At 45.4% G+C, this 25,299-nt stretch overlaps 1 protein-coding gene across 2 annotated transcripts in view; it reads left to right on the top strand.

Annotated features, from left to right (window-relative positions):
• LOC122932627 (complement receptor type 1-like) overlaps positions 1-25,299 on the top strand; it is a 284,179-nt gene that overhangs the window by 209,610 nt on the left and 49,270 nt on the right. The window lies entirely within an intron of this gene.

The following is a 25,299-nucleotide window of genomic DNA, read 5'->3' as shown; positions in this document are numbered from 1 at the left end:
GTCCTGCATCAGACCTGGCTCTCTCCCTGACTGCTCAGCCTATGCGAAAATCCCAATGGTAGATAATCGCATATCCTCGTACCTTGACTGTATAACACCTGAACACCCTATAATAGTGAGGGGACACGACCACCGGCTCCCTACACTAGATACGGAGGGAGTCAGGGTCACCTGGGATCCAGCAAACAGAAAAACACAAATAAATGAACAAAACTTATCTTGTAGAAGACTGAGAAGTAGAAACAGCATGCACACACTTCAGGAAGTTGTAGAAAGCGCAAAGTGATGCACTATGGGAAAAGGATTTAAAGGGATACAATCAGTGCAACTACATGACAGCTGAGAGAGGCTAACGAGATGAGAAAATGAAAGCAAAACTAAGGAACCTCAAGGAGGAGGTTCTAGACGTCTGTCAGAGCTTCTCAGATGTCGGTTGGTGACAGTACCCCTCCTTCTACGAGTGGACTCCGGACACTCAGAGCCCACCTTCTCAGGATGGGAACTATGGAAAGCCCTGATGAGACGAGTGGCCTTAATGTCCGTCACTGGAACCCACATCCTCTCCCCAGGACCATAACCCTCCCAATGAACGAGGTACTGGAGAGAACTGCGGACAACACGAGAATCCACAATCCTAGAGACCTGAAATTCAATATTACCATCAACCACAATCGGAGGAGGAGGCAAAGACGAGGTTACAATGGGTTGGACATAAGGTTTTAATAAGGACTTATGAAAAACATTATGGATCTTCCAAGTCTGAGGAAGATCAAGACGGTAGGCAACAGGATTGATGACGGACAAGATTTTGTAAGGCCCAATAAACTTAGGACCCAACTTCCAGGAGGGAACCTTCAATTTGATATTCTTAGTAGACAACCACACCAGATCACCAACATTCAGGTCCGGACCAGGAACGCGTCTCTTATCCGCCACACGCTTATATCTCTCACTCATGCTCTTTAGATTATCCTGAATCTTTTGCCAAATAGATGACAAAGACGAGGAGAATCTGTCCTCATCAGGTAAACCAGAAGACCCCTCTCCCGAGAATGTCCCAAACTGCGGATGAAACCCATATGCACCAAAACATGGTGACTTATCAGAGGACTCCTGACGACGGTTATTTAAAGCAAACTCAGCAAGAGACAAAAAAGAACACCAATCCTCCTGATTATCCGCCACAAAACAGCGCAGATATGTCTACAGATTCTGATTGACGCGCTCTGTCTGGCCATTCGACTGCGGGTGGAAAGCAGAAGAGAATGACAACCGAACCCCCAAGCGAGAACAGAAAGCCTTCAAGAATCTGGAAACAAACTGCGTGCCCCTATCAGAGACAATGTCTGAAGGAATACCATGCAATTTGACAATGTGATCAATAAATGCCTGCACCAGCGTCTTAGCATTGGGCAAGCCAGGAAAAGGGATGAAATGCACCATTTTGCTAAAACGGTCCACCACCACCAGAATCACAGTCTTCCCTGAGGAACGAGGCAGGTCTGTAATGAAGTCCATGGACAGATGTGTCCAAGGATGGGAAAGAATGGGTAAGGGAAGGAGAGGACCTGATGGCCGTGAATGAGGGACTTTGGCACGAGCGCAGGTCTCGCAGGCTGCCACAAAACCCTCAACAGACTTACGAAGCGCCGGCCACCAGAATCTCCGAGCGATGAGATCCACTGTGGCTCTTGCCCCCGGGTGCCCAGCAAGGACAGTATTGTGGTGTTCCTTAAAAATCTTGTGTCTTAAAGCGAGAGGCACAAACAACCTCCCAGGAGGACAAAGATCAGGAGCCTCTGACTGGGCTACCTGAACCTCTTCCTCTAATTCAGAATAAAGAGCAGAGACCACCACACCTTCAGCCAAAATGGGACCCGGGTCTTCAAAATTCCCACCTCCCGGAAAACAACGTGACAGGGCATCCGCCTTCACATTCTTAACCCCAGGGCGGAACGTGACAACAAAATTAAACCTGGAAAAGAACAAAGACCATCTGGCCTGTCTCGGGTTCAGACGCTTGGCTGACTCCAAGTAGGCCAGATTCTTATGGTCAGTAAACACGGTAATAGGGTGTCTGGCTCCCTCTAGCCAATGGCGCCATTCCTCACAAGCCAATTTGATGGCCAACAACTCCCTATCTCCCACATCGTAATTTCTCTCTGCGGAGGAGAGTTTCTTCGAGAAAAAGGCACACGGTCGCCATTTGGCAGGAAAGGGACCCTGAGACAAGACCGCACCCACACCCACCTCAGAAGCATCAACCTCAACTATAAAGGGTAGAGAAATATCAGGTTGTACCAAGATGGGAGCGGAAGCAAAACTCTCCTTGATATTAGAAAAGGCCTTACTCGCCTCTACCGACCAGGAGGAAAAATCTACCCCTTTTCTAGTCATATCATTGAGTGGTTTAACAACAGAGGAATAATTTAAAATAAACTTCCTGTAATAATTGGCAAAGCCCAAAAAACGCATCAGCGCCTTCTGATTCTCAGGAAGCTCCCACTCAAGCACAGCACGAACCTTCTCGGGGTCCATGCGAAAACCAGAAGCAGAGAGAAGAAACCCCAGAAATTGAATTTCTGGAACCGCAAACACACATTTCTCCAGTTTAGCGTACAATTTATTCTCCCGCAGGATGAGCAAGACCTGATGTAAGTGTTCCCTATGAGTTTTGAAATCAGGAGAAAAAATCAAAATGTCATCCAAATACACCAATACAAATTTCCCCAATAAATGATAAAAAATGCTGTTCACAAAATGCTGAAAGACGGCTGGAGCATTCATCAAACCAAAAGGCATAACCAAATTCTCAAAATGGCCCTCAGGGGTATTGAAGGCCGTCTTCCATTCGTCTCCCTTTCTGACCCTGACCAGGTTGTATGCCCCTCTTAGATCCAACTTGGAAAAAACTTTAACCCCAACAATCTGGTTAAACAGGTCCGGGATCAAAGGAAGCGGATAAGGGTCACGAATTGTGATACTGTTCAGCTCCCTGAAATCCAGACATGGTCTTAAAGAACCATCTTTTTTCTTAACAAAGAAAAAACCAGCGGCAACAGGTGACTTCGAGGGTCATCCCTTTCTCAGACTCTCAGAGATATAAGCACGTATAGCGACCCTTTCAGGTTGGGAGAGATTGTATAAACGGGAGCTTGGCACCTGGGATGAGATTAATAGGGCAATCGTACTCCCTGTGCGGGGGCAAGTCCTGAACACCACTCTCAGAGAAGACATCCGAAAATTCAGAGAGAAAAGATGGTACAGTCTTAGTAGAAACCTCAGAAACAGATGTCGTGAGGCAATTCTCTCTGCAAAAGTCACTCCAACCATTTATTTGCCTCACTTGCCAATCAATGGTGGGGCTATGTTTAGTGAGTCAGGGTAGCCCCAACACTAGAGGAGTAGGCAACCCGCTAAGGACGAAACATGACACATCCTCAACATGAGCATCACTCACAATCAAACGGATATTGTGAACTATGTCCTTTAATGATTTCTGAGAAAGTGGAGCGGAATCAATAGCAAAAACAGGTATATCCTTTCCCAAAGTGCATACCTGGAAACCATGAGCTATAGCAAATTGATTATCAATGAGATTGACAGCTGCTCCACTATCTCACAAAAAATGTTCTTGCTCTCTAGCGCCACCCTGGCAGGTAGGACAAAATGGGAACTACAAGCAAACGGAAAACCTTCAATTTCCGCATCAACCCTGCCAATGGTAACAGATGGAACATTTTTAAAGGATTTTTTCCTTTTTGTTTCTTTATTACTCTCAAAAAACTGCCTGAATCTCCTAAAGGGACAAACATTTGCCAAATGATTTATACCTCCACAACAGAAACAAACCTTCCCATGAGGGCTGAATCTTCTATTGTTAGAGGCAATCAAACCCAGCTGCATAGGCCCCTGCTCAGAAGGGGTTGACAGCGACTGAGACCCCTGTGCACAGAATGAGACCGCCGCACTGTCCTGGGATTGAGTATGACAGGAAGAAGTGATCTCTCCTCTCTCTCTAAGACGCCTGTCAATATGAATGGCCCGAGACATGGCAGAGTCCAAGGAGGTAGGCCTCTCATGAAAGGCAAATGCGTCTTTCAATCCCTCTGAAAGACCATGGCAAAATTGACTTCGGAGTGCAGCATCATTCCAACCAGTATCAGCTGCCCATCTCCGAAATTCTGAACAGTATATTTCTGCGGATTGTTTACCCTGACATAAAAGACGTAATCTAGACTCAGCCAGAGCAACACGATCCAGATCATCATATATCTGACCATGGGCTAAAAAGAATTCATCCACTGAATGGAGGGGCCGTGCCCCCACCGGCAGTGAAAAGGCCCAGGACTGAGCGTTATCCCTGAGCAGCGATATGATGATCCCCACCCTCCGTTCCTCATCACTAGAGGAATGGGGAAGTAGGCGAAAATGGAGTTTGCAAGCCTCTCTAAAACGCACAAAATTCTCACTACCCCCGGAGAACGTATCCCGGAGCGAGATCTTAGGCTCAGAACAAGCTCCATGAACGCAAGCTGAACCGGTCACTTGAAACTGAGAAAGAGTCTTACGGAGATCTGCTACTTCCAATGAAAGATCCTGCATGCGTTCAGTCAAAAGTGAAACCGGATCCATGCTTGAGACGGTTTCGGCGGTTTATAATGTCACGGAAGGTGTGCAGGAAACTAGAAAACACAAAATGAATATACGACTGACTGGATCCAAAACTAAGGAACAAAAAGGGAGAGCCCTTCATCAGACCTGGCTCTCTCCCTGACTGCTCAGCCTATGCGAAAATCCCAATGGTAGATGATCGCATATCCTCGTACCTCGACTGTATAACACCTGAACACCCTATAATAGTGAGGGGATACGACCACCGGCTCCCTACACTAGTTACGGAGGGAGTCAGGGTCACCTGGGATCCAGTAAACAGAAAAACACAAATAAATGAACAAAACTTATCTTGTAGAAGACTGAGAAGTAGGAACAGCATGCACACACTCCAGGAAGTTGTATAAACCGCAAAGTGATGCACTATGGGAAAAGGATTTAAAGGGATACAATCAGTGCAACTACATGACAGCTGAGAGAGGCTAACGAGATGAGAAAATGAAAGCAAAACAAAGGAACCTCAAGGAGAAGGGTTCTACACATCTGTCAGAGCTTCTCAGATGTCTGGTGGTGACAACTACAGGATGTTGGTCTGGTGGCGCGATCCGCAGGATTTAGATGGGATGGAACATGGTGCCATTGTTCAGGTTTAGGGAACTTCTCAATCCTTCAACACGGTTTAATTCATCTTTGGAGAATTCACTGTCCATTATTTTAATGAACTCTTTCTTTTATGGATAAGGCTATTTAGTTGTCATCTTGTGTTAAGTCATCATCATAAAGGGGTAGGAATTACATGAGTCATCCGGATGAGGTTATAGAGACTTTCTTTTACCTCATAATGTTGAGCGCATAGCAAAAAATGAGTTGTGTGACCATTTTTGAGCATATGTTTTAAAAAGGGTTAAATTCAGATAGTTTGTGGCTCTTCACTAAGCATGCATGGCCTACAATTACCCAGCTTAAATCAAGCTTCTGTGCATATGGGGCATTGTCTCAAACATTGCATTGTTGGCGCATGCTTCTGAGTATGAATAAAATATCAGCATTTTTTTTCTCTTCCCTCCTCTCTCCCTATACGGGGTCTAATGGGTTTTGGTATGGGGGGTAGATTGTGAGGGGGAAAGATAAATATGTTATGTGTAATGGTAAAGATTTTATATATTGTATTTGATAATGCATAAATAAAAAAAAGTACAGTAAAAAAGAAAAGAAAAAGAATGTGGGGATGATGATGTGCAGCTTATCGAGTAGGAATTTCTTCTTATTCATCCAGTATCTAGTCACATTCAATTAACGTAGGTGAGTATTGCCCTTTATTGAAGAAACAATATATCTAGTGGCCCTTCTATGAAAAGTCTCTACATGACCAGAGCAGGTGTTCAGGGTATATACGGTAGTATTGCCATCATTCTTGCAAACTTGGTCACTTATAAATCTAGCAAAATAACAGAAGGAGGAAAAGACAATTTGGGGGAGTTTTATCAAAATTGGTTTATAGAAAAACTGGTCCATAGCAACCAATCAGATTCCACCTTTCATTTTCCAAAGGAGCTCTGAGAAATGAAAGGTGGAAGCTGATTGGTTGCTATCAGCAAGCCTATTTTCCTTTACACCAGTTTTTGCAGCACGCCAGACCTGCAGGGTATTGCGATAGTGAGGTCACGGTTATGGGCAATCGAGGATTACTCACTTTTTGGAGGAGAACCCTGGGCAGGCATGCGGCAGTGAAGGAGAGGTAGACACAAGTTCCTCTGGGGCACACTCTGTATGGAGGGACCAGACCTGATGGTGTGTGAGGTGCCCTGGATGTTGCAGGTGTTTTGAGTGCCTGAGGCAAGGTCCCTTTAAGGATCGTGACGCCAGTGCCTGTAATGGTGGCACACCGATTGATAGGAGTAGTAATAGAGCACACAGATGGTAAACCAAACGTTGCTTTACTTTGGAAGAACAGTCCAACTTTGTACATGCAGTCCCTAATGTCACAAATGCACAGCAGGTTTACTTCACAATATGGCAGGTATAAATCTTGCAAGATACTTGGAGGGTAAACAGTTAATGCTTCGCAGAACTATGCTGCACTATCCCCTCAGCTATTCTAGCTGGCTGGATCCCAAGGCCCGGATGCCTAAATGCTGGCTTGAATCCTTGGTAAATAGATCTTCCTCCAGTATTGACCCTTGCTTCTATCTTAAAGTACCTCTGCCTCTCAGCTTACTTATCTGATCTGGTGATACTATCTCTGCTGGGTTTGAAGGTGGCTGCAGGTTGCTCCCAGGAGGTAGATTCTTCTTCTGGGGTGACTCTACTGAGCTAAGCTTAGACTCGGGAGCTTCAGGCTGACTATGTTCACTTCTAGCCACCTGGCATGAACTAACTCTCCCCTGTCTGGGCCTACATATATATACCTAGTGCTCTCTAGCTCCCTCTAGCGTCTAGGAGGCTAAACTACACCCTGACAGGCCTGACACACAGATAATACAGGGAAATGAACAGTAAACATTACATTAATCCAATAGACATACTAACTCTTGTGTAGAGCCCACCTTTACCTAGTGGGACACTACATTTTGATAAATCTCCCCCTTTATGTTGTCTTTTGTACCTGGAACCCTGCTCTGCCTATATTTCTTGCATGCTATGCGGTAGTTTGGACACTACTGGGTTCACACTATGAGCAGTATCAAGGTACAGGAGCTCAGTCATGGTAAACAGAGTTTTGATTCAGCCAATTCCAGTTCCTTTAACAAGTCATTCAGATCCTAGAGCTTGTGGTTGTCCGTGTTATTTGTCTTTGGGAAGGTTTAAATACAGCACTTTCTATGGCTCCTGAACTGCCATAGCTTAGTTCAAGTCTCTCCAGTGGTGCAGCAAGAACTTCCTCAGAATGGCCCATGTGAACTGCTCTTAATGACTTTGTTTATTGATTACGACTTCAAATGTTGATTTCCAGCATAGTTCTTAGCATAGTCATCAAACTCTGAGAGTCTGTTGTTTATTAGCTCCCTACCTATCACGTATCTGGCAAAGTCAGACATGTCTGATCTCTTATTCCTTGTTACTGCCTAGTGGCGTGCCTATGGCGTTTGGCACCCAGGGTGGGTCCTCTCTGGCATCCCCTCCCCCCAATACTTTAAAATATTGTACCCCCCCCCCCCCACAGTAGTATTGCCCTCATTGTACAACCTTCACAGTAGTTTTGTCCAGATATGTGCCCCCTCAAGGTACTTATGCCCTCACTGTACAACTTTCACAGTAGTTATGCCCACATTGTGCCCCCCTAAAGTACCTATCCTTTCATTGTGCCCCCTTTACAGTAGTTAGCAAAGGAACTTCTAAAACTAGCTTCTTCTGCATACTCACGTAATTCTCTTAGCTTGTCACAGAATGCTGACCTTCTAGAATGAGATTATCTGGAAAATGGAGATGTAAGTTTTGCTTAAGTTAATCCATATGACCTAACTTCTTGCAAACGTGTGGTGCGCAGTTCTGCCTTATCCTTGGCATCTTGTACTAAGGCATCCTTTCTTTCGTACACAATAGAATATTTCTCTCAGCTCATCAATATTAGGGTTACTCAGGAATGTGATATATCTTGCAAACGGTTGCTGGTAGGGATCATAGGTGGCAGATAAACTATTCAAAGCTGCGGTTTGTGTATGAGCTGCTATATTGTGTTCATCTCTTTCCCATAAGTCATGCAGATTGTTGGAACTCATCTCTGGTTGCCTCAAAGTTCTCTGCAATCTTTTGTGCCAGTTAGATCACATGTTTAAATCGATTTACTCTGCAATTTGTGTGGAATCTGCTTCCTGTACATCTGAGTTGTCATAAACATGATGCATTTCCATTGGTCCATTGGTCCAGTGACAGAGCTTGTGGACATGTTATACTTGGCTCAGAAAGGTATTCTATCTTTAACCCCTTCTATCCCGGGCCAGTTTTCGCTCTTCTGCCTAGGCCATTTTTTGCAAATCTGACCTGTCACTTTATGTGGTAATAGCTTTGGAACCCTTTTACTTATCCAAGCCATTCTGAGATTGTTTTCTCGTGACACATTGCATTTCATGATAGTCATAAATTTGAGTCAATATATTTCACCTTTATTTGTGAAAAAATCCCAAATTTGCCCAAAATTTTGAAAAATCCACAAATTTTCAAATTTCAATTTCTCTACTGTTATAATAGATAGTGATACCTCATATAATAGTTATTACTTTACATTTCCCATATGTCTACTTCATGTTTGGATCATTTTGAAAATTACATTATAGAAGGCTTAGGCTACTTTCACACTTGCGGCAGTGTGATCCGGTGGGCAGTTCCGTCGTCGGAACTGGCCGCCGGATCCGCCGATCTGCCGCTGACTGAAAGCATTTGTGAGACGGATCCGGATGCGGATCCGTCTCACAAATGCATTGCAAGGACGGATCCGTCTCTCCGCTTGTCATGTGGACCGATGGATCCGTCTTGTACATTTTTCTCATTTTTACCGATCTGCGCATGCGTATGCCGGAACGACGGATCCGGCATTCCGGTATTCTGAATGCCGGATCTGGCGCTAATACATTCCTATGGGAAAAAATGCCGGATACGGCGTTCAGGCATGTCTTCAGTTTTTTTCGCCGGAGAGAAAACCGTAGCATGCTACGGTTTTCTCTTTTGCCTGATCAGTCAAAACGACTGAACTGAAGACATCCTGATGCAAACTGAACGGATTACTCTCCATTCAGAATGCATGGGGATAAAACTGATCAGTTCTTTTCCAGTATAGAGCCCCTATGACGGAACTCTATGCCGGAAAAGAAAAACGCAAGTGTGAAAGTACCCTTAGAAGTTTGGAAGCAAATCTTGAAATTTGTCGGAAAATTTCCAAAACCCACTTTTTAAGGACCAGTTCAGGTCTGAAGTCACTCTGTGAGGCTTACATAATAGAAACCACCCCATTTTAGAAACTAAACCCTTTAAGGTATACAAGACTAATTTTACAAACTTTGTTAACCCTTTAGGTGTTCCACAAGAATTAATGGAAAATGGAGATGAAATTTCAGATTTTCACTTTTTTAGGCAGATTTTACATTTGAATCAATTTTTTCCGGTAGCAAAGCAAGGGTTAACAGCCAAACAAAACTCAATATTTATTACCCTGATTATGCGGTTTACAGAAACACCCCACATGTGGTCGTAAACTGCTGCACGGGCACACGGCAGGGCACAGTAGGAAAGGAATGCCATATGGTTTTTGGAAGGCAGATTTAGCTGAACTGGTTTTTGGATGCCATGTCCCATTTGAAGACCCCGTGATGCACCCCTGCAGTAGAAACTTAAAAAAGTGATCACATTTTGGAAACTATGGGATAAGGTACCAGTTTTTTGGGTACTATTTTGGGGTACATATGATTTTTAATTGCTCTATATTATGTTTTTTGTGAGGCAAGGTAACCAAAAAATTTATGTTTTGGCACCGTTTTTATTTTGTATTTTTTGACAACATTCATCTGACAGGTTAGATCCTGTTCTATTTTTATAGAGCTGGTTGTTACGGACGCAATGATATTAAATATGTCTACTTTCTATGATGTTTGTTTCAGTTTTACATAATAAAGCATTTTTGAAAACAAAAATTAGGTTTTTGTATTTCCATTTTTTGAATGCCCTATTTATTATATTTTTCTGCCGATCGTCTTGTGCAGTGCTCGTTTTTTGCAGGAAGAGTTGACGGTTTTATTGGTACCATTTTTGGGTACATATGATTTTTTGATCATTCATTATTACACTTTATGGGGCATGGTGACCAAAATTGGTTGCTTTGGCGCAGTTTTTATTTATTTTTACAGCGTTTACCTGAGGGATTAAGTCATGTGACTTTTTATAGAGCAGATTGTTACAGACGTGGCAATACCTAATATGTCTAATTTTTCTTATTTAAGTTTTACACAATAATAGCATTTTTTAAACCAAAATAATGATATTTTAGTGTAGTCTGAGAGCCACAGCTTTTTTATTTTTTGACCAATTGTCTTAGGGAAGGACTAATTTTTTTAGCGATGAGGTGATCATTTTATTGGTACTATTTTTTGGGGTATATGCCTTATTGATCGCTTGATGTTGCAATTTTTGTGATGTAAGGTGACAAAAATTGCTTTTTTTTTACATAGTTTATATTTAATATTTTTTTTACGGTGTTCACCTGAGGGGTTAGGTCATGTGATATTTTTATAGAGCTGGTTGTTACGGACATGGCAATACCTAATATGTATACTTTTAAAAAAAATATCACTTTAGCACAATAATAGCAGTTTTGAAGCAAAAAATAATCATATTTTAGTGTCTCCATTGTCTGAGAGTGATAGCTTTTTTATTTTTTGACCGATTCTCTTAGATAGGGTCTCATTTTTTGCAGGATGAGGTGATCATTTTATTGGTACTATTTTTTGGGGTATATGCCTTATTGATTGCTTGATGTTGCAATTTTTGTGATGTAATGTGACAAAAATGTCATTTTTTTACACAGTTTTTTATTTTTTTACGGTATTCACCTGAGGGGTTAGGTCATGTGATATTTTTATAGAGCTGGTTTTTACAGACGTGGCGATACCTAATAGGTATATATATTTTTAATGTATTTTACTTTAGCTCAATAATAGCAGTTTTGAAATCAAAAAATTATGTTTTAGTGTCTGAGAGCTATATTTTTTTTTATTTTTTGGGCGATTGTCTTTTGTAGGGGCTCATTTTTTGTGGGATGAGGTGACGGTTTTACTGATACTATTTTGTGGGACATACGCCTTTTTGATCACTTGGTGTTGCACTTTTTGTGATATAAGGTGCCAAAAATGGCTTTTTTTACACCGTTTTTATTTTTATTTTTTTATGGTGTTTATCGGACAAGGTGGATCATGTGATATATTTATAGAGTCGGTCATTATGAACGTGGCGATACCTAATATGTGTGGGTTTTTTTTTTCTGCCTTCTGACACATCGAGTTTCCCCCACAGCAGCGTGGGGACTCGATGTGCTCCCTCATCCGACACAAATCCCTTCTATGTTGTGTTGTGGTCAGCGTGGACCGCGGCATAGAGATGGTTAATTACAGCGATGCCGGCGGATACAGCAGGGGCCCGGCTACCAGGGACTGTTGGGCCCCTGCAGTGATCGCATGCACACGGCTCCGGTGCCTGCCCAATCACAATGACATACTATTACGTCAAGATGTGGGAACGCAGTGGCTTTCATGATGCAATAGTACGTCATGTGTTGGGAACTGGTTAAGTAAGAACTACAGCTTGCTCACAGGCTATGCATGATATACATGCAAATGTTGTAGACTTAGGGTCCATTTGCACATCCGTAGTGTATTGCGGATCTGCAATACACCCGGCCAGCACCCCTATAGAAATGCCTATTCTTGTCCACAATTTTGGACAAGAATAGGACATGTCCTATTTTTTCCGGAGCTGCAGACCGGAAGATCGGGGGCGCGCTCCGGAAATGCGGATGCGCATCCATTCCGTCCTCATAGAGTATGAATGGGTCTGCACCCATTCCGCAAAATGGCGGAATGGATGTGGACCTATTTGCGGATGTGTGAATGGAGCCATAGGGTACTTTCGGAACTGTCTGCCGGATCCAGCAATCTGTATGCAAACTGATACCATTTGTAGATGGATTCGGATGCGGATCCGTCTCACAAATGCATTGCAATACCAGATCCGTCTCTGCGGTTGTCATCCGGAAAAACGGATCTGATATTTATCTTTTTCACATTTTTAAAGGTCTGCTCATGCGCACCGGATCCGTTCTTCCAGAACACTTGGGGCCGGATCCGACATTAATGGGAAATAATGCCGGTATTCTGGCAAGTGTTCTGGAATTTTGGACAGAGAAAATACCGCAACATGCTGCAGTATTTTCTCCATCCAAAAACCGCATAGTGACTGAACTGAAGACATCCTGATGCATACTGAACGGATTGCTCTCCATTCAGAATGCATTAGGATAAAACTAATCAGTTTTTTTCTGGTATTGAGCCCCTAGGACGGAACTCAATACCGGAAAAGTTTAACGCAAGTGTGAAAGTACCCTTAGGTTTCCTTTGACTATTTTGCCAGGATGTACGTTAGAGAAATCTCTGATGAATGTTTCAATATGTTGGTAGGTAGCGAGCTCGCTATAATCACTCTCGTGACGCCAGTTAAATGTAGAATTTAATTGAGGGAGAAGCAATGTATATGCCTTTAGGTCATTTTTATTGAATGTACCTTAAGAAATTATGATGAAGGTCAACGGAAAATAATCTCTCCAGCTCTGTGATACATGTCTGACAAACAGGAAAGAGCTGCAGAAAACAGGATGTGACCTCACAGACAAGGAGGAGTTAAAAGATAAATAAATGAATTACAGCAGATAACTTACACAAAACCAAAATATAACAATGGCTACTAGATGGCGGCACACTACACAAACTAGTATGGTGGATAAATATAACACTTCTAAAGAGAGCTATTAGCTGGGACAGAGCAGCATACTACAGTATATTACAGCTGCTTTTATATTTGAAGCCCACAGAAACCTATCTGTACTCAAAACTGGACACTGCGTCACTGTACCATCATACAACTGAATTCTCAGGGACTGGGGACTTTTTAAATCAGTAGGGATTTTACACTGCTCCTTTAAGAGATATAGATTAAAACACATGGTCTTCAGTACTAAATCTGTCCCCGTTTCCCCCTGCTTATCATTCCAAAGATCGGACAAGATGTAGTGGTATACATACAGTGAAGTATTCAGAAATATGGTAAGATAGCTCAACTCAGCTCAAAGGCATAAACTCAGCAGCAAACACGAATCACTGTAACTATATCACTGCAGTTCAGGAATTGAGGATTTGCAACTTTGCATCATATCCACCACTGAATACGAAATATACCACTTGATGAACATGGACAGGGTATAGACTATACCGCTATGTCATCATGGCAGACTGTTGGTACATAGGGACTACCCACTAGGGGATGGGCCACCCGGTCATGCCTATTCACAACCCCATACCATTAAATGAGAGACTGACAACCATATTACTTTTAATGCTGGGTGATGATCGGCCACAGCTTACTTTATTTAACGATAACACCATAACCGTAAATGGCGCAGTATGCCAGCCGCTGGCCTCCCAGCGGGCAAGTCTGCCTTGTGCCATAACCAAACTCCATACTGAATTATATACCACCAGCTGTGACTTGCTTTCATATTATAAATAACAACATGTACATTTCTTTATAACTTTTCTTCTTTTTTTTTTTCTTTTTTTTTGATTCACTTTTCCATATTTTTTTTTTTAAACAAAATAATACCTCACATGAGGAACCAACCGATGTCATCCGACAAAACCATCCCATCCATGGGGAGGGCGGGTGGGCAACCAGCACATCCACCGTCAAGAGGAAGTGGCAAGCTCACTCCCAGGAATATATATCCTCCAGGACCGCCCCCATTCCCACTGGATCATGGGAAGGCTCCAATTAACTCCTAACTCCCCTTAACTGCTCACAAACCTTTAAAGGGGCCATGACCCACATATCATCTCGGGGCATAGGGGGATCAGGAAGTACCCCCCCAGTCTCTTATCACCCTCCCTAGGCAGTCGGGTGCTCCCCAGACTGTTGGTACATAGGGACTACCCACTAGGGGATGGGCCACCCGGTCATGCCTATTCACAACCCCATACCATTAAATGAGAGACTGACAACCATATTACTTTTAATGCTGAGTGATGATCGGCCACAGCTTACTTTATTTAACGATAACACCATAACCATAAATGGCGCAGTATGCCAGCCGCTGGCCTCCCAGCGGGCAAGTCTGCCTTGTGCCATAACCAAACTCCATACTGAATTATATACCGCCACGGAGGAGCCTCGTGCCTACACGTGGCTCCGACCACCACCCAGCAAAAACATGGCCTGCTCAATGCCATCCTGGATACCCGATAAGAATATATCTAAACCGATATCATTAAGATGAACACCATCCGGCCTCATCAACGCCCGGTTGTCGCCCTCTAGCTGCCTATGGCGAACCACAACCGACCCCTTTGAACGCACAAACCGGGAGATCCTCGCATTCACCGTGCGCCTGCCCTTCTCCAATGCCTCCCCATCCCGGGCCCCGTGCCATACCACCCTCGGGACAATCTCAGACCAGACTAGGACCATTTCCCTAAAAAATGACGGAAAACGCTCCACATCGGAACGCATAAGCGTCAACAATTCCGCCACCCGTAAATGGCATAGGTCGTTCCCCCCGGCATGGATCACTAAGATCACCGGACCCACCGAACGTATACCAATCTCGACCACTTCCGTGAGTAATTGAGACCATCGTAGACCCCGAACACCTCTCCACAGGACGTCCACATTCCGGAATCCAAGATTGCGCCCGCCAGGCCGGCATTCGGCCCGCTGTGCAGCCCAAAATACGTAGATGTGCCCAACGATCCATACCGCTGGACGCTCGGCACCTGAAAAGATAACAACGTTAGAGAAAACCCACCAGAACATAACCACCGCCTGCAATGAAAAACTGAGCATCGCCATGACATTAATCAAATACCAGTGACACCATAACACTACCACCACCATATTCTTTTTTTTTTTTTTTTTTTTTTTCGTTTTTTGTTTTAAAGCAGCAGATCCGTCCGGACATATCGCGCAAAGCAAGATGAACGCCAGCGACCAATACGCATAATCTCCGCCTCCGGCAAACCCGCCCTAGCAGCCTCAGTAGCTGCCCCAATGCGGAACGAATGGGTCCCGAATTCCTTCGGATCCACACCAACCTCCGAAAGACACCATCTAAAAACAGCCGTAAACTGAAACTTAGTCACTGGAGACCCATCCTCATGCGAAAAGAAATTAGAACCCTCGCCACGCCTGTTCATGAACTCCCCCACCAAACTCACCGGGCAGGCAGAACCCTGGACAGGGAGAAGCGGGATCCACACACCCCGACTAAATTGATCCGACTTAGACCTTCGGACCCTAATGCGCAGGGCGTCATTGGCTAAAACTACATCCTGCACTAACAAACCACCCGCCTTCCTAAGCGAAGGAGCAAATAATTCCCCAACACGCAATGCACCAAAGAAAGCAACACTGAAACTGGCAGCAAAAAGAGACTCCTCATATGCAGATCTACAGACGCTAGCGCAGCCAACAATCAGCCTACACAGCAAAGCAAATGACAACGGGCGACGCGACTCCCGCGCAAAATACGCCTTACGCCAGCCAAAGTGTTTCGTAACGTCCAACCATCCACACAACTTAAAAAAGAAAGCCACACCTGACAGCCGCCGAAGTGCAACCAGAGAAGACACACCTGAAGCATGCAAACAAAGCAACCATTCTACCGTGACCTCCAGCCGGATATCGTCACGGGAAGACACGTCCCTGGAACCCACCATCGACAACTACTCAGTCCAGGCCTTACCATGCGATTGCCATGTAGCTGGCGCAACCGAGGAGCTAATAAGCGACATTAGCTGTCCACCAGACGCCACAGGAACGGAGGGCACTCCTTGCCACATTAGTCCGCCTCCGGATGAAGTTCCCGAAAGACCTGCCAATGAAATCGAGATAGAGCATCAGCAATTCTATTATCTACCCCCGGCACATGACGGGCCCGAAAGTAAATGTTATAATCCAGGCACCGCAAAACCAAATGACGAACTAACGCCAACACCGGAAGGGAAGAGGAAGACAAACGATTGATCACCTGCACCACACCCAGATTATCAGACCAAAAACACACGTGCTTATTAGCTAACCGCTCCCCCCAAATCTCCACTGCCACCACAATAGGGAACAATTCCAATAGCGTCAAATTCTTGCAAAAACCAAGACCCCTCCACAACTCCGGCCAAGGAGCGGAACACCATTTACTTCCCAATATGGTACCGAAACCACAGGACTCGGCTGTATCCGACCACAACGACAACTCCGAACTCACAATTTCCGTGGAAATATAGCACGTATGGCCATTATAATCCTCAAAAAAGGAACGCCACACACCCAAGTCCGCCTTAAGCGACTTAGTCAACCTGATATGGTGACCCGGAGAGGACACCCCCCTCGTGGCCAACGACAACCGGCGGGAAAAAACACGGCCCATAGGCATAACCCGACATGCAAAACACAACAACCCCAAAAGAGACTGAAGCTGCTTTAGCGTCACCTTCTTAACTGACATGAATCCCTCAATTAGCTCCAAGACCCTCTCCAACTCGTCCCTAGGCAAATGAAAAACCATGGCGACCGTATCAATCTCGATCCCCAAAAAGGACAAGCACGTGACCAGACCCTCGGTCTTCTCAGTTGAAATCGGGACCCCAAACTGTCCCATCAGGGACAAAAACAATGACAACAAGTACCTGCAACCCCCCCCCTCATCGGGGGAAACAAACAGGAAATCATCCAGATAATGTATCACAGACGGCAAACCAGACTCAAACCTCACCACCCATTCCAAAAAGGAACTAAACAACTCAAAATAATGACACGATATGGAGCACCCCATCGGCAAACAAGTGTCATAATAAAACTGCCCCTCCCAACAACCTCCCAACAAGTGGAAGCAATCAGGATAAACCGGAAGAAGCCTAAATGCCGACTCAATATCAGATTTAGCTAAAAGGGCCCCTTTGCCTGCGTCCCTAACCAAAGAAACCGCCCTATCAAATGAAACGTAAGAAACTGATGCCTCCTCCTGCAAAATCGCATCATTCACCGAGGAGCCCTTAGGATGAGACAAATGATGAATCAAACAAAACTTCCCAACCTCCTTCTTCGGAACCACACCCCATGGGGACACTCGTAGGTTAGGAAACGGAATGGAAGAAAACGGACCTACAATCCTACCCAACTCAACCTCCTTAGCCAACTTATCCCTCAACACCCCAGGATGATCACGGGCAGACCGCAAATTCTCACTAAAAACAGGAGACCGATTAAGAACAAACGGGATAAAGAAACCCAACGAAAAACCAGAACGGATCTGACCAGCCGCCTGCCTATCGGGGTACCTGTCTAGCCACGGGGACATCGCGTCCACGCTCACCGGCGTCCTTCCCCTCACTCTAGGCGGGAAGCTTGCCAAGTCTGGCTGCCTGACCCGAACACCTGTTCCCAGCGTGGGAACCTCCACACACAGAGCACTCATGTTTGAACCTGCATAAACCCGCATACTTGCAATTCCCCTCATTGAACGACCAACACACTCCTGGGCGTCTAACGGCCACCGCTGCATGGACTTGGGAAGTGCCCGCACCGGCGGCCGCGCTCTGAAAGGGATGCTGTCTCTGAGACATCATGAGCCGCAGCCACACATCAGTGGCTTTGACCCCCCAACCCACACCCGGCTGAAGGGCAAGGCGCCTCCTAAACAAACAACTCCGAACACCGCTCCGGGTGCCGCTGACCCATGATGCAACCCAAAACCGCAAACGCCTGGAGCCAGTTCCCAATAGTTTTCGCCACCTTCGGCCTACGCTCATACGGTTTATCAAACACCCGGCGCTCCCTGTCAACTGTATGCTGATCGACAGAGATCAGGGACCACACGTCCACATACTGATTAGCCCAGATTTTTTCCCTTACCGCCTCCTCCACATGTGCCCCCAAAGGGCTAACCCCACAGAAAAACGACTCCTTATGCAGTCCCGCAGCCACTGAGGAAGGAGCCGGGACTGCAACTTGGGGTGAAGCACCCTGCAATTTATCTATCAAAGCCCGCATCAGCGACTCCATTCCCGCCACAGACCCACTTTCCCCCCAGGCCCCAGCAAATTGAAACTCACCAACCGGAACAGTAGGAATCACCGGAGAAGGCCCCTCCACGGAAACCGCTGGACTCTGAACCATTGGAGGAACCAGGCTCGGAGCCCTGGAAGTACAGCTAGGCCCTGGCCGCAATCTTCTGCTCCTTGAAACTCTACCAGACTCCTCAGATGCACCCGATGACCACTCTGAAGACGAGGGGGAGCGCCACCTGGAGGATCTGGAGCGTCTATGACTCCCTCGCGCCCTAGAATGACGACGGGACGGACGCCTGCGGTAAGCACGCTCCCACTGGATCATGGGAAGGCTCCAATTAACTCCTAACTCCCCTTAACTGCTCACAAACCCTTAAAGGGGCCATGACCCACATATCATCTCGGGGCATAGGGGGATCAGGAAGTACCCCCCCAGTCTCTTATCACCCTCCCTAGGCAGTCGGGTGCTCCCCATAAACCAAGTGGGACAGACTACTAATCCTGAAGACAGGGTAAACCTACACAGGTAGTCTAGACAAATTTATCACAGTGACTGGATGATATATTTGGTGCATGAGTATGCACTTTGTCTAACTTTATACGACTTATCGGTTGCCTTTTGTTTCCAACAAAATTTAATCTACAAATTATAGTGAAATTTTGGCGCAAAATGTCACATCTTGGGCCAACGCCCTCTTTCCAGTAAGTCACATCATCTTTACTGGCTAGACACAGCGGATTTATGTAAAACTAGATACGTCAATTGGCACCAAATTATGGCACACTTTACAAAAAGGTCTAGGTGTCCTTACATTAGTTTAAGGGGTTGTCCGGTTGTATTTCCATCTTCACCCCTCCCCCAAGGGGCGTAGCTAAAGGCTCATGGGCCCTTGTGCAAGAGTTCAGATTTGGCCCCCCTTCCCTCAGTGCTTTGTGGCCAGGGGCAGGAAAGCACATAGCCTTCATGCTGCCTGACTCAAAAATTCTTAACCTAACCACTTCCCTAAAGCCAGAGTTGTAACTTGAGCAGCGCCCTCGGGCTCCTGGGCCCGGTAGCAACTGCTACCTCTGCATCCCTGAATGTATGTATACAGTGATTGCCTCTGGTGAATGCTGTTCAGGACTCACATATTATTGGTCTCATGCGATGGATGGAGCCAGTATGAGAGTAGAAATCTCACCTGCGATGGTTCCCCAGTGGTAGTATTGCGGACGCTATGGTCGGTGGACAGCTGCTTGTGAAGTTCATCCCAGTTAATACTCAGTTTCTCTAGGAGACACTTATTTAAGCGCCGTAGCTCCTCAAGTTGATCAGATGACATACTCTTATATTCTACCAATTTTTATATCATCTCTAAAACAAAGAAGAAGACCTCTTGTAACATTCCCAGTGTCAGACAGCCATCTGCCCCCTAAGGCTCTCCAGTGGTAGCAAAACGACACCTCCCTGCACACACCGACAGTTAGGCCCCCTGCACACGAACGTGTGCACCCTGTAGTCGTGGTGCGGCCCGCAAAATGCAGGCCACAATGCACGAGCACAGTCCATGGGGCAGCCGCAGCAGATTGCGGAACCATTCACTTGAATGGGTCTGCAATCCGGCCGTTCTGCAAAAAGTTAGGACATGTTCTATCTTTTTGCGGGACGAAAGTATGGGACGAAACCCCACGGAAGCACTCTGTAGTGCTTCAGTAGGGTTCCGGTCCGTGCTTCCGTTCCGTATCATTCCGCATCTCCGGATTTGCGGACCCATTCAAGTGAATGGGTCCGCATCCGTGATGCGGAATGCCCACGGAATGGCACCCATGTATTGCGGATCTGCAAATGCGGTCCGCAATACGGCAACTGGAAGCACACGTTCGTGTGCAGGAGGCCTTATGCTGAGAGTTGTAGTTGCAGATCCTTGACCTAACACATAGGCAACCAATATGAATGCTCTTCCAACACCACAGGGCTCCTCACTGAGCTCCCCCAGATGCCTGAGTAGTCAGTAGGTATACAGGTGTATGAGGAAGATCATGGCTGGGGCGACCACAATGGATATCACACAGCTTTCCTAGAACAAATGTAAAGTAAGAAACTGTCGCACAGAATATATAAACATTTTACAGAAAAGGAGGACAGTGGATGAGATTTATCAAAACTGGTGTAAAACAGAACTGGCTTAGTTGCCCATAGCAACCAATCAGATTCCACCTTTCATTTTCCAAAGGAGTTGTGAAAAATGAAAGGTGGAATCTGAATGGTTGCTATGGGCAACTAGGCCAGTTCTACTTTACACCAGTTTTGATCAATGTTCCCCAATTGTACGGTATTCACAGATCACTGGCTCTAGATGGAAAAGTCCTTTAATTATAATCCAGTGCAGCTAAAAACACAGCAAAGGCCAGGCCTGTCGCCTACACGTGTCCTCCTCGGGCCACAACACATAACAGACAGAAGAGGATTAGTATGAACTGTACCGAACATCCCCCGTCAATCTCCGGGGACTTCATACAAACCTCATTCCGTCTTCAGCCAGTCTTCTCCCCGGTGAACTCTTGACACTGGTCCCCGGTGTATTAGTGTTCCGGGTTGGTCAACCAGCGCCATGTGCTGGTCCTCCAACTAAATAGAACTTTTTTTTAAAAGCGCACGTGTAAGGGGAAATCCAGTAGAAGGAATGCCGAGGTCTAGTTGCCACTTTAAGTCACGTTCGTCGTCTTGTGGGATCTTCACTGATTGGTTAGATTAAAACCACGCCTGTTCGCACGTTAGGCGTAGAGGACGCCTGATCAGTCACCCTGATAACAGAACCAGCTGTGGCACTACAAGTCACAGCGAGCCTCTTACGTTATAAGGGGTCCACATTAGATCATGAACGCCACAGAGCTCCGGCTAGAAGTTTCAGTATTGTTGATAAGCAGCCATGCTTTGTGCCGATGCAATAATGAGATTCCTCATCTGCAGCAGCCAGCAGGGACAGTCACAGACTGGGGGGGGGGGGCAAGTCAGTCGCAACCAAACCCGGTCAGCACACAGCTGCTCACTCCTCTTCCTGACCTGAAGCCGCTCCCCCTCCTCACTTTGCCTGCCCTGCACAGTGCACGCATGGCTCGCCTCTCAGCCTCCGCTCCGCCCCTATGCGATTTTAGTTAGCAACTAAGCTGCCCACAGGTACGGCTTTACTGTGGCTCTCCTGGCTTGAGGGGGCCCCGTGGACCCCCTGACTTAGGGGCCCGGTCGCAATTGGAGGATCTGCTGGGTAGACAGCAACATAAGTGCTGTGTGGGCACATCTGTGTAATCAGTAGTACAGTCAGTTGGGTATGTCAGTTCTGCTGAGGCTAAGTAGTCTACACCAGTATATTACAAATATAACAAAGAGGTCAGTCCTGTGTCCCAACACGGACAATTACTTGTGCTGCTGCTGGTCCCGGGATAGTGTGGTAGGTTTCACACTGGTAAAAGTCAAATCAATAGGTTTTGGAACCGCGCTGCTGGACACTATGTGTTCCGGTTACAAGTGGGTGATGCAAGGGTGTCCACCCCTCTCCTCAATGCCAAGGAATACGATCCTCCCAGATCTCCTCCTCTACAGGATTTAAGGTGATACGAAGAATAGTTAAGCACCTTTGAGAATCTTATCTTAAAAGGTTTTATTCTACTTACAACAGATCAGTAGACAAAAGGCATAAAATAAAGAGTGATCGTCACATTCCTGCCCGACCCGGGTTTCTCTGCCTCGCTTCCTCAGGGGCAATGACTGAGCGTGCTCACCATCAAGCCCTTTAAATAGCCCAGCTGTCTCATTATACAAGTGGGTGTGATTCTGATCAATATAATATACTTTCAAATTACAAGTTTTAGATCATATGTCATAAAATTACAATCAGCAATTCATTAGGTGCAATCACCTTTACACTATAGACAAAAATAACGTAAAATACAGCCACACATGAGAGCAACTTCTTACTCCCTATTATCAAGTCAAACTAGTTTCCGCTAGTGTCCGCATTCAATATATAATCAGCCTTCTTATAGGGATCATTTCTCCAAACAGTTTTCTCTTATCTTAAAAATATTCCAACTTTATCTATTATAGTTCCATCTTCCTATGTATTATGTCTCGTCTTAGAGTATTCAACAGGTAGTCTCCGTCTGCTCCCAGAATACCCCGTCGATGTCTACCGCCCACTTTCGGAGCGTCCGTTCATGTCTGGAGCGTCACTCCAATGGTCTCCTCCCATTTTTTGGAGCATAACTAGGGCGGGCACCACCTACTTCGGTAGCGTCATTCAAGTGCTCTCAGGCACCACCTACTTCGGTAGCGTCATTCAGGTGCTCTCGACCCAGCCTCCACCTCTGACGCTCCCATCACGAGTCGTCATTGACCAATGTAACAGCCAGAGCCCTGACGTCACTCAAAGGTCCTTAGGAGACCAGGTAGAGACCAGTGGTGACGCCGTCTGACTGGTCTCTACCTGGTCTCCTAAGGACCTTTGAGTGACGTCAGGGCTCTGGCTGTTACATTGGTCAATGACGACTCGTGATGGGAGCGTCAGAGGTGGAGGCTGGGTCGAGAGCACCTGAATGACGCCACCGAAGTAGGTGGTGCCTGAAAGCACTTGAATGACGCTACCGAAGTAGGTGGTACCCGCCCTAGTGATGCTCCAAAAAATGGGAGGAGACCATTGGAGTGACGTTCCAGATATGAACGGACGCTCCGAAAGTGGGCGGTAGACATCGACGGGGTATTCTGGGAGCAGATGGAGACTACCTGTTGAATACTTTAAAACGAGACATAATACATAGGAAGATGGAACCATAACAGTTAAAGTTGGAATATTTTTAAGATAAGAGAAAATTGTTTGGAGAAATGATCCCTATAAGAAGGCTGATTATATATTGAATGCGGACACTAGCGGAAACTAGTTTGACTTTATAATAGGGAGTAAGAAGTTGCTCTCGTGTGTGGCTGTATTTTACGTTATTTTTGTCTATAGTGTAAAGGTGATTGCACCTAATGAATTGCTGATTGTAATTTTATGACATATGATCTAAAACTTGTAATTTGAAAGTATATTATATTGATCGGAATCACACCCACTTGTATAATGAGACAGCTGGGCTATTTAAAGGGCTTGATGGTGAGCACGCTCAGTCATTGCCCCTGAGGAAGCGAGGCAGCGAAACCCGGGTCGGGCAGGAATGTGACGATCACTCTGTATTTTATGCCTTTTGTCTACTGATCTGTTGTAAGTAGAATAAAACCTTTTAAGATAAGATTCTCAAGGGTGCTTCACTATTCTTTGTATCACCTTAAATCCTGTAGAGGAGGAGATCTGGGAGGATCATATTCCTTGGCATTGAGGAGAGGGGTGGACACCCTTGCATCACCCACTTGTAACCGGAACACATAGTGTCCAGCAGCGCGGTTCCAAAACCTATTGATACACCAGTATATTGCCATAATGCTTTTTTAAGGACTTTTAGTTTAGCTAAAACAGCAGCTTTTTCCCTTTCCATTTGAATAATTTTTTATTGGGCTTCTGCCTATACTCCCTTTACTGCCTCTACTCTCTAGCAAAGGAATTTCTAACACTAGCTTCTTCTGTATTCTTTCGTATGTCATTCTATTAGCTTTTAATCAGGGGCGTAGCTAAAGGCTTATCGGCCCCGGTGCATAAGTTTAGTGCTTTGTAGCCAGGGTCAGAGAAGCACAGCATTCGTGCTGTCTGAGGCAAAAATTGAAACGCCCAACCCCCCTCCACCATGCCAAATTCGTGACCTAACCCCTTTCCTCCAGCCAGAGGTTTTACTTGACCTGCATGCACTTTCTATAACAGTGTCTTCTTATGTGGAACAAGGGTCTTTGGGTCCCCTCAGGCTCCTGGGCCCAGTAACGACTGCTACCTCTGCACACACTATACGCCCCTTCTTGTAACGACTGCTACCTCTGCACCCACTATACGCCCCTGCTTGTAATATAATGCTGACCTTCTAGAACAGGGGTCAGCAACCTTCGGCACTCCAGCTGTTGTGAAACTACAACTCCTAGCATGCTCCCTTCACTTGTACAGGAGTTCTGAGAACAGTCAAGCAAGTGTGCATGCTGGGACTTGTAGTTTCACCACAGCTGGAATGCTGGATGTCCCTGACCCCTGTTCTAGACCAAGATGTTCTGAAAAATGGAGATGTGACCTAATCTCCTGTAAATGTAAGGTGCGAAGTTGTGCTTTATCCTTGGCATCTTTTACTAAGACATCCTTTATTTGGATAGAAGATTTCCCATCGCACTACTGCGGCATTACTGATATCAAAGTTACTCAAGAATGTGATATACTTTGTGGACAGTCGCTAGTAGGGATCATCAAGTTAGAAATGCAGCTTGCTTGCAATGAATACGCCTTATGGTATTTATTTGAAGGTACACTGAAAAATGATGTTAGAGGTCAAAGGAAAATGTTCTCTCCAGCTCTGCGTGACACAGGATGTGACCTCACAGAAGAGGAGTTACAAGATGAATGACATAATAAATTGTAACATAGATAACTTACATAAAACCAAATATAACAATGGCCACTAGATGGCAGCAAAGTACACTAAGTATAGTGGATAAATATATCACAGATTACAGTAATGAATTTAAAATGAGCGCTATTAGCTGGGACAGAACAGTCTACTTCAGTATACTACAGATGCTTTTATATTTGAATCCCATAGAAACCTATCTGTACTCAAAACTGGACATTGCATCACTGGGCCACCATACAACTTAATTCCCAGGGGCAACAAAATCAAAAGGGATTTTACACTGCGTCTTTTACAGATATAAATTAAAACACATGGGGGACATTTAATAAGACCATATGCTGTAGACTTAAGTCTTTTT

Source organism: Bufo gargarizans, chromosome 3 (assembly GCF_014858855.1).
Source record: "Bufo gargarizans isolate SCDJY-AF-19 chromosome 3, ASM1485885v1, whole genome shotgun sequence".
Taxonomy (NCBI): Eukaryota; Metazoa; Chordata; class Amphibia; order Anura; family Bufonidae; genus Bufo; species Bufo gargarizans.
The sequence above is the reverse complement of the archived record's forward strand: the minus strand, read 5'-3'. Positions and strand labels throughout refer to the sequence as shown.